Below are 9,931 nucleotides of genomic sequence, written 5' to 3' on the forward strand. Positions count from 1 at the left end.
AAAGACGAGTGGGTTTCAGGATTGTATAATTATGTTAGCGACACGGCAGAGAGTAATACGTGTGTGTTGGCCTGCAGGTATGAAATACAGTATTCATTTCACCTTGTCAAGTAATGCGCCCAGTCTTGTGGATGGATGCTGCTTCAGACACGAGCGCACACTGATCCTGGAAATTACCATGGCATTGATTCTTCCAACCTTTCAGTTCAAAGCCAAATTTTAGTTCCCCAGGCAAAACTTTTTTTTCCTTCATTGCCAAAGAAGAAATTTGTGTTTCTTGTTTCCCCGCTAACTGGGAAGTTTATTTTTGCAGGGAGGTGGTGACTTTAATGACGCTAATTGAAGCACTAACCCGTTTCTGAAGCAGGGCAGTAAGCTAGGGGACAGAGACTGCAGTAATACTGCAGCACAGTGATTCATTATCGGGGCGCGGGGAAGGCAGAGGAGGACTGTGGGGTGTAGCATGGGGCTGCTGGTGTCCATATTCAAGCAAGAAACCTCTTTCATCTTTGAATCGCACAGTTTATCCAAAGAGAGAATACAATGGCCTGAATATCAAATAAGGCTTCACATGTGTTTTATCAAAATTCAATCTTTTTAAATAAATGTAATTTCTATATGAATGACCATAAGTTGTATAGAAAATAAATATTAAAAACACTGTCGATTTTTGCTCCGATCACATGTCAAAGGGAACATGAAGCAAAATGTTTCACTTCAACTTTGCCTCTTGTTACTCTATGAATGGAGGTTAGGAAGTTCTTACAAGTCAGACATTAACCCTCGTGCTGCCTTCGGGTCACATGACCCAAAGGTTCATAACGAACCCAAAGGTATATATCCTCCATACTGCAGGGTATATATCCTCCATACTGCAGGATATATATCCTCCATACTGCAGGGTATATATCCTCCATACTGCAGGGTATATATCCTCCATACTGCAGGATATATATCCTCCATACTGCAGGGTATATATCCTCCATAGTACAGGGTAGTGCTGCATGTTCAGGCCTACACTTCCACACTAAGACACAGGCTCATTCTAAACGCACACACATGGAGAACAGAAGCAAAAATCACACAGTTGATTCCTGATTTAACAAAAAAATACATTTTGTCTGGTTGAGTTCATCAACTGAATAGTCGTAGTATTTTTATTCACACTTTTCACGTAATTTCCTTTTTTCAAAGTCTTTAATGTGTTGTTGAGGTGTCTCTGAACACAGAGTCTCTGGTCCAACATGAGACAGCGACGTTTACCAAGACCCAGGCTAACCAAGACACAGGCTAACCAAGACCCAGGCTAGGCAAGACCCAGGCTAACCAAGACCCAGGCTAACCAAGGGGGATGGCTGGTTCCTGCTTGTCTCTCTGTTCTGTGGTTGGATAGGGAATCCTTCCCCTCCCTGGACGTAACACTACACCCTAACCCCCCCCCCCCCCCGTACAGAACTCTCTCCATACACATGTGGCCTCTCTAATCAGACCCAGATTTACTAGAAGGGAGGGGGGGTCTCGTGTGTGCATTTTGCGTGTGGCTGCCGTGTTTGCCTGTGATTATCTCCTGTAGCCTGGCTGTGAAAGGTTGGCCCTGACCCCTAGCTGACTCGGCTGGGAGGGGGGCAGAGGGGGGCTGGGGAGATGGGGGTCTACCTGTGACATGTACTGCGCTGGAGGAGGGCAGTGCTGGGGGCCGGCATTGGCTTGTGGAAACAGAGCCAGCGGTGGACTGTGCTGGTCTGCGTAGCCCTGCGGCTCTGGAGCTAATCACTGTTTACTAGTCTCATTTCCACTTCTCAGTGAGCTACTGTCACGCACAGTACCGCCAGGAGGAAGGAAGGAGGAGGGAGGGGGAGCAGGGGGTGCAGGGAGAGGGCGCAGGGAGAGGAAGGGGGAGCAGGGAGAGGGAGCAGGGAGAGGGGGAGCAGGGAGAGGGAGGGGGAGCAGGGAGAGAGGGAACAGGGAGAGGGAGGGGGAGCTGGGAGAGGTAGGGGGAGCTGGGAGAGGGAGGGGGAGCAGGGAGAGAGGGAACAGGGAGAGGGAGGGGGAGCTGGGAGAGGTAGGGGGAGCTGGGAGAGGTAGGGGGAGCAGGGAGAGGGAGGGGGAGCAGGGAGAGGTAGGGGGAGCAGGGAGAGGGAGCAGGGAGAGGAAGGGGGAGCAGGGAGAGGTAGGGGGAGCTGGGAGAGGAAGGGGGAGCAGGGAGAGGTAGGGGGAGCTGGGAGAGGTAGGGGGAGCAGGGAGAGGGAGGGGGAGCTGGGAGAGGTAGGGGGAGCTGGGAGAGGTAGGGGAGGGAGGGGAAGCAGGGAGAGGAAGGGGGAGCTGGGAGAGGTAGGGGGAGCAGGGAGAGGGAGGGGGAGCTGGGAGAGGTAGGGGGAGCAGGGAGAGGAAGGGGGAGCTGGGAGAGGAAGGGGGAGCAGGGAGAGGTAGGGGGAGCTGGGAGAGGTAGGGGGAGCAGGGAGAGGGAGGGGGAGCTGGGAGAGGTAGGGGGAGCTGGGAGAGGTAGGGGAGGGAGGGGAAGCAGGGAGAGGAAGGGGGAGCTGGGAGAGGTAGGGGGAGCAGGGAGAGGAAGGGGGAGCTGGGAGAGGTAGGGGGAGCAGGGAGAGGAAGGGGGAGCAGGGAGAGGGAGGGGGAGCTGGGAGAGGTAGGGGGAGCTGGGAGAGGTAGGGGGAGCTGGGAGAGGGAGGAGGAGCTGGGAGAGGGACGGACAGGCAGTTGGGGAGCCGATGGGACTCTGGAAAGGGGGAGAGCAGACTCATCCAAAACAGCCTCTGGGCTCTGGGCCCTCCCTCCAGCCACGCAGGTAACACCGGACACTGCAAGGTCAGATGTACATGTTCAAGATTAGTGGGCTTTGGGGTGGGGGGGGTGTTGAGACACTTAACTGGTCTTCCTGACAAACATGGTCACTGTCTGGATTGTTGAGTACACGACTTAGAAAGGAAAAAAGTACAACCACAACAACAACAAAACCTTTGGGCACCATTCATGTCAGTGGAATGATAACATCTTGAGTTTGTGGTTGGAGGAGGAAGCCTTGTCACGTAATGTGGATTCAAGTTAAACGATGGCTGTCAACCATCCACTTTTTTCTAAAAACTTTCTTTTCAAAACTTTTTTTTCACACACATAGTGAAAGAAGAAGAGAGGAAAGGAGAGAGAGATTTCACTAGCCTGGTCTTAACCAGACCCTCGTACATTTCATTTGTACAGAGGGCCTGGGATCGCTCCATTGACAAGCGTTAACTTCCTTGAAGGCGGGTACTCTGTTGAAGTTTAAAACTATTGGATCTGCCCAGAGCCACTCTGATCTGCCATAACCAATCGCTAGCCTTCGCCTTAGCCAACTCCTTCACCACTACTGTAACAGAGCTAGCTGCCGTAGCTGGAAAATCAAACTGTTCCTGAACCCCGTGGGGAGGAGGGCCACAACATCATGACCACCATCAAAACTCAGCAAAACTTGTTCTTGCTCCGGCTTTAGCTGTTGGATATTCTGCACCGTTGCCACAACTGACAAAATGAATGGCTTCGCTCGCATCTTTCTCCGCTGCCATTACTGAACTACAACTCAAACTAGCACACAACATCAATGTCATCGTTGTCAGCCACTCCCTCTGTTCGCTGATTGGCCCTACAAAAAAATTATTGGAGAAAACCTACTTATGTGCCGAATTCCTAGACCTAGTACAGAAGCAAAATCTAAATTGAGCGGAAGTACGTAGGAGGGCAGAGCTAGGCTAAGATTTTACACCACCAAATACAGATTCAATAAATTGAGATCTTTTTGAACACTGAACTTTTTACTTTTTTCAAACTTCAAAAAACTTTATGGCCCAAAGAATATTTTTTCGACCTTCAAAAAATTTAATCTAAATGTATTTTTATAATAGTTATTTTCAATACTTTTTTTCTCCCCAACTTCTTTTTCAATACTTTTTTTCAAAATAATTTTTTCAACCTTTCAAAAAACATTAGAAACGTATTTTTCAAAACAAACAAAAACACACACATAGTGAACGGAGAAGAGAGGAGAGAGTGATCACGCCACCCAGAAAGGAGAGAGTGATCACGCCACCCAGAGAGGAGAGAGTGATCACGCCACCCAGAGAGGAGAGAGTGATCACGCCACCCAGAGAGAAGAGAGTGATCACGCCACCCAGAGAGGAGAGAGTGATCACGCCACCCAGAGAGGAGAGAGTGATCACGCCACCCAGAGAGGAGAGAGTGATCACGCCACCCAGAGAGGAGAGAGTGATCACGCCACCCAGAGAGGAGAGAGTGATCACGCCACCCAGAGAGGAGAGAGTGATCACGCCACCCAGAGAGGAGAGAGTGATCACATGCCACCCAGAGAGGAGAGAGTGATCATGCCACCCAATACAGATTTAAACTAAAGTAACGAGCCTGGCTTGAAAATGTAAGAAGCAGAAAGATGTGTAAAATTGTTTTACTGTGAAGTAAAGTACTGATACCAGAACAATCTATTAGTAACAATGTATTTGTACTTCGTTACTTCCAATCTTTGGAAGTAGGCAAATCAACTTTCTTGTACGAGTAAGCGTAAAAACATCCTGTAAGCAAAATAAGTAAAAACATTTTTTTTTAATATCTTAAATTAAAGTGTAGTGCAGCATTCTTGTGAAATAGCGCGATGTACTGTAGATGAAGGTAGGCCTACTCTGACATCTATGATACATCCCATAATATGGCCTCATCCGTCGCTCAGTCCATGCAAATATACATTTTTAATTTCAAATGTTTGGGGGGAGGCGAGAGGTTAAGGTGAATGAGGGTAGGATGACGTAACAACAACTGTTTACATAACTGCTGCCTGTGAAGTCACTTGCAGCCTAGCCTGCAAAACATTCTCAAGAGACCAAACTTCAGAACAATTTCGTTTTGGATTTTACCATGTTCTTTCCACGTGTAAGACGATCTGCGTGACATAGCTTTACTCCAGGTAGCAGTGATTACGACCCATGTGTTATGTACATGTATTGTTTGTTCTTCTGTTGAGTTTTTGCGTGCCTGGAAATGGAGCTGGGATGAGTTTGCGTGCCATGTCGGCCTAGCGTGCGTAAAACCTGGTTATAGAGCCCAGCCCCCCCCCCCCAGCCCCCCCCCAGCCCCCCCCCAACAACCCCCCCCAGCCCCCCCCCCAGCCCAGCCCCCCCAGAGAGCGGGGGTGGAGATTCTACTAGCAGATTAAAATGAGCCAAAGTAGGGAAAAGTAGAAATGGCTTCGAGATGACCCGTCACCCCGATATCGGTCTCGATGCTCATCCTTTGGCTGACAAACCAGTACGGCTCAGTGAGTTTGCATTTCCCACCTTAACGCCAGCTGTGCGTAATAATGATTTGTGTGCGCATTTCCAGCTTTTCTTTGAAATTCCCCGACTATGCATCACATCCCTTTCGCATACTTAAAGCGCTGATGATCTCACAACTCGGGGAAGTTGGCCTAATTGATTCAGTAATTGTTTTAGAAGACACTTTCTTTGACACATTTTAAAAATGTTCCTGAAAAAAGAGAATCAAAAGAGCTGTTTTGTAAAGTGTGAAATAAAATGGTTAAGAGAAATTATGGAGACATTTATAGCTGGAGCCAAGACGTGTAATCACAAGGTCTTCTTTTGTATTGCGAACTATTATTATAATAAATTGCATATTATATATTTAAATTATTTTGTTTGTGTCATGTTTGTGTCAAACAAATACATATTTTATTTTCTAAGGCTGGGGGAACTTACAAAATACCATGTCTATGTGTGAGTGTGTGCTAATGAGTGTGTGAGTGAGTGTGGTGTGTGTGTGAGTGAAGTTTTAAAGCATCTGGATTGTTTTCAGTCATGGTGTAAAGACACATTATAGCAGGGCACTGTTCTATCAATGCACTATTGTCCTTCACTTGTCTTAGGTTAGTATAGGTTTATAAGGTTAGTATAGGTTATTATGTGTATTATGTGTATTTAGAGGTTTAGTATACTGTATTGGATATTATTTGTATATTAGGAGGTTTACTATATTTCAGCTTATCATAGATGTAATCTATGTTCTGTGTACTTATATGTTATGTTATACCAGGTTGCTTGCGTTGTCTGTTGAATTTCAGTTCCCAGTCTGACCCTGTGTTGTTCTGTGCATCTGACAATAAAAGACTTGGACTTGAACTAGCAGGGCACAGCTGACTCTGATTTCTGCCTCTGTTCTAGCAGGGCACAGCTGACTCTGATATCTGCCTCTGTTCTAGCAGGGCACAGCTGACTCTGATTTCTGCCTCTGTTCTAGCAGGGCACAGCTGACTATAATTATTACCTCTGTTCTAGCAGGGCACAGCTGACTGATTGTTGCCTCTGTTCTCATCATGAGTGTGTGAGGGGAGAGGTGTGTGTGAGGGGAGCGTGTGTGTGAGGGGAGAGTGTGTGTGAGGGGAGAGTGTGTGTGTGAGGGGAGAGTGTGTGTGTGAGGGGAGAGTGTGTGTGTGAGGGGAGAGTGTGTGTGTGAGGGGAGAGGTGTGTGTGAGGGGAGAGTGTGTGTGAGGGGAGAGGTGTGTGTGAGGGGAGAGTGTGTGTGAGGGGAGAGTGTGTGTGTGAGGGGAGAGTGTGTGTGAGGGGAGAGTGTTTGTGAGGGGAGAGTGTGTGTGTGAGGGGAGAGTGTGTGTGAGGGGAGAGTGTTTGTGAGGGGAGAGTGTGTGTGTGAGGGGAGAGTGTGTGTGAGGGGAGAGTGTGTGTGTGAGGGGAGAGTGTGTGTGAGGGGAGAGTGTTTGTGAGGGGAGAGTGTGTGTGTGAGGGGAGAGTGTGTGTGAGGGGAGAGTGTTTGTGAGGGGAGAGTGTGTGTGAGGGGAGAGTGTGTGTGAGGGGAGAGTGTGTGTGAGGGGAGAGTGTGTGTGTGAGGGGAGAGTGTGTGTGAGGGGAGAGTGTGTGTGTGAGGGGAGAGGTGTGTGAGGGGAGAGTGTGTGTGAGGGGAGAGTGTGTGAGGGGAGAGTGTGTGTGGGAGGGGAGAGTATGTGTGAGGGGAGAGTGGGTGTGAGGGGAGAGTGTGTGAGGGGAGAGTGTGTGTGGGAGGGGAGAGTATGTGTGAGGGGAGAGTGTGTGTGTGAGGGGAGAGGTGTGTGAGGGGAGAGTGTGTGTGAGGGGAGAGGTGTGTGTGTGAGGGGAGAGTGTGTGTGAGGGGAGAGGTGTGTGGGCTTGCTGTGGAAGCTGGTGTGCAGCTTGCCTCACCACAACCATGTGTCTGCAGGGCTGTAAATTACAATGAGTAATTACTGTTGCGGAGCCAACATGATCTTTACCGAAACCAGGAAGTGAGTCGGGTGTTTGAAACCAGGAAGTGAGTCGGGTGTTTGAAAATGCCGCTTTCCAGTTCTCCGAGCCGAATGCCGCCATTCGCTTCAGTACCTGTGTTTTTCCTGTCATGTTTTCACTGCAAACAATGAAGAGACTTGAAGTGTTTGTGTGAATCACACAGCTTATCTGTCCGTGTGTGAGACAGTCAGGGGGAATGTGACATGCTGATGTGCGCTTAATGTGCGTTTAATGTGCGCTTAATGTGCGTTTAATGTGTGTTTGATTTCTGTTTAATGTGTGTTACATGTGTGTTACATGCACATATTTTCTAGATGGATAGAGAGAGACCAAGCCACCCAGGAGTGTTTCCCACAGCAGGATGTAAATCAGCATCATTTGAATGTTTTGCATCTCAAACACTCTTCATCTGACCATAGAAAGAGAGAGGGAGAGAGAGACATAGAAAGAAAAAGAGGGAGAGAATCAGATAGAGAGGGAGAGAGACATAGAGACAGAGAGGGAGAGGGGGAAAAGCCTCCCCAGTCCTGGGTGAACACCCGGGGGCACCTGGGGGCCCGGTGGGTCCTGGGGGCCCGGGGGCACCTGGGGGCCCGGGGGCCCGGGGGGTCCGGGGGCCTGGGGGCCCGGGGGCACCTGGGGGTCCGGGGGGTCCTGGGGGTCCGGGGGCACCCTGCCCAGGTCATCTGGCCCAGACCTGCTATATCTGCCTCAGCCGGCAGCAGATCAGCAGGATACAAATGAAATGTATTTCTATGAGAGCTCTGAAGTACTGGACTCAGTCAGAGGGTCTGTTTCCACAGAGAGCTCTGAAGTACTGGACTCAGTCAGAGGGTCTGTTTCCACAGAGAGCTCTGAAGTACTGGACTCAGTCAGAGGGTCTGTTTCCACGGAGAGCTCTGGAGCTGAGGTTATCTGAGGTCTTCTGGACAGAACAGCTCCCATGTTGCGTTCAGCCAGATGGCTCTGGTGTGTTTGGACCTAACCAGGCAGCCATGACATGCCCTGTTACTGGCCCCTGGACCAGCTGGGTGAGAGGGAACAGTTTCTGCTGCCAATAGGACCCACCAACACGTCCCAGGATTCAGTCTGAGATCCTGGTGAGGGGAGGGGTGAAGGCTGGCCCTCCCTCCCTCCCTCCCTCCTCCTCTCCTCCTCTGCTCCACTCCTCTCCTCCTCTCCTCTCCTCCTCTGCTCCTCTGCTCCTCCCCTCCTCTCCTCCTCTGCTCCTCCTCTCCTCCTCTGCTCCTCCTCTCCTCTCCTCCTCTGCTCCACTCCTCTCCTCTCCTCCTCTGCTCCTCCTCTCCTCCTCTGCTCCTCCCCTCCTCTCCTCTCCTCCTCTGCTCCTCCTCTCCTCTCCTCCTCTGCTCCTCCTCTCCTCTCCTCCTCTGCTCCTCCTCTCCCCCTCTCCTCCTCTGCTCCTCCTCTCCTCTCCTGCTCCTAATTTCCTCTCCTCCTCTGCTCCTCCTCTCCTCTCCTGCTCCTCCTCTCCTCTCCTCCTCTGCTCCTCCTCTCCTCCTCTCCTCCTCTGCTCCTCTGCTCCACTCCCTCTCTTCACCAGCTCCGTCACTCCTAATCTGGGTTGATGTGCGGCTGCAGCATGACAGGACACTCTGACTCTGTCCCTGCGTGAGAAGGCTGGCTGCTCTGTGGCTTGTTTTCTTTGCGTGACCATGTCCTCCTCCCTGTCACTCCTGCCACCTCCCGCTGAGCCCTCCACGACCCCTTTCACGCCCTCGTTAGCCGGAGCACTGCTGGTTTATTTGCTTTGGCCAGTCGCCCGTGTGAAAGGCTCATTCGGACCCGGTGTAGGGGAGTGGGGTCATGGAGGGGTAGGACAGGAGGTGTGGAGGAGCAGGGCCGGCCGGCGGGGGGGCCGGTGGATGAGGTGGAAGTGAGGGGGTGTTGGTTCGGGTGAGATGACGTTCATGTTTATTTAGAGCAATGGTGTGTGTGTGTGTGTGGGGGTTCTGATAGTGTGTGACTGTGTGTGCTTGCAGGGGTGTGTGTGTGGTGGTTCTGATAGTGTGTGACTGTGTGTGCTTGCAGGGGTGTGTGTGTGTGGTGGTGTGTTTGAGTGTGACCTCTCCCTGCCTGCTGAAAGAGAAATCTGCCCCCACTGTAACTGCTGTTGAGCAAGGACATGGACATGCAGGTCATCTAGAGTTTACAGATCGGGCTGGGGTCTGTGAGGCTGCTGGGGTCTGTGAGGCTGCTGGGGTCTGTGAGGCTGCTGGGGTCTGTGAGGCTGCTGGGGTCTGTGAGGCTGCTGGGGTGCTGGGCCAAGCTGTACCCTGTGTCAGGGACTTCTCTGACGAGGTCAGGAGGTCAGACAGGAAGTAAGTGTGGAAGGTGCAGTGTGTCATTAATGTGTCGATTTTACTGTCTGCAGTGTTTAATGGACTATCATCAGAATGACAGAAGGAGATTCGACTGTGTGTGGAGGATTGTGAGTGCTGTTCATCCAGAGGGCCTGTGTGTGATCACTCGCACATGCACCACACACACACACACATTTCTATGAGCACTGAGAGCGTGTATAGACCAGACATCCAGGATGGTGATCCTGTGGGCCAGACAGCAGACCAGGATGAATCCCATAAAGGATGAATCCCATAAAGGAT

The sequence above is a fragment of the Osmerus eperlanus genome, chromosome 9 (genome assembly GCF_963692335.1).
Source record: "Osmerus eperlanus chromosome 9, fOsmEpe2.1, whole genome shotgun sequence".
In the NCBI taxonomy this organism is placed as follows: domain Eukaryota; kingdom Metazoa; phylum Chordata; class Actinopteri; order Osmeriformes; family Osmeridae; genus Osmerus; species Osmerus eperlanus.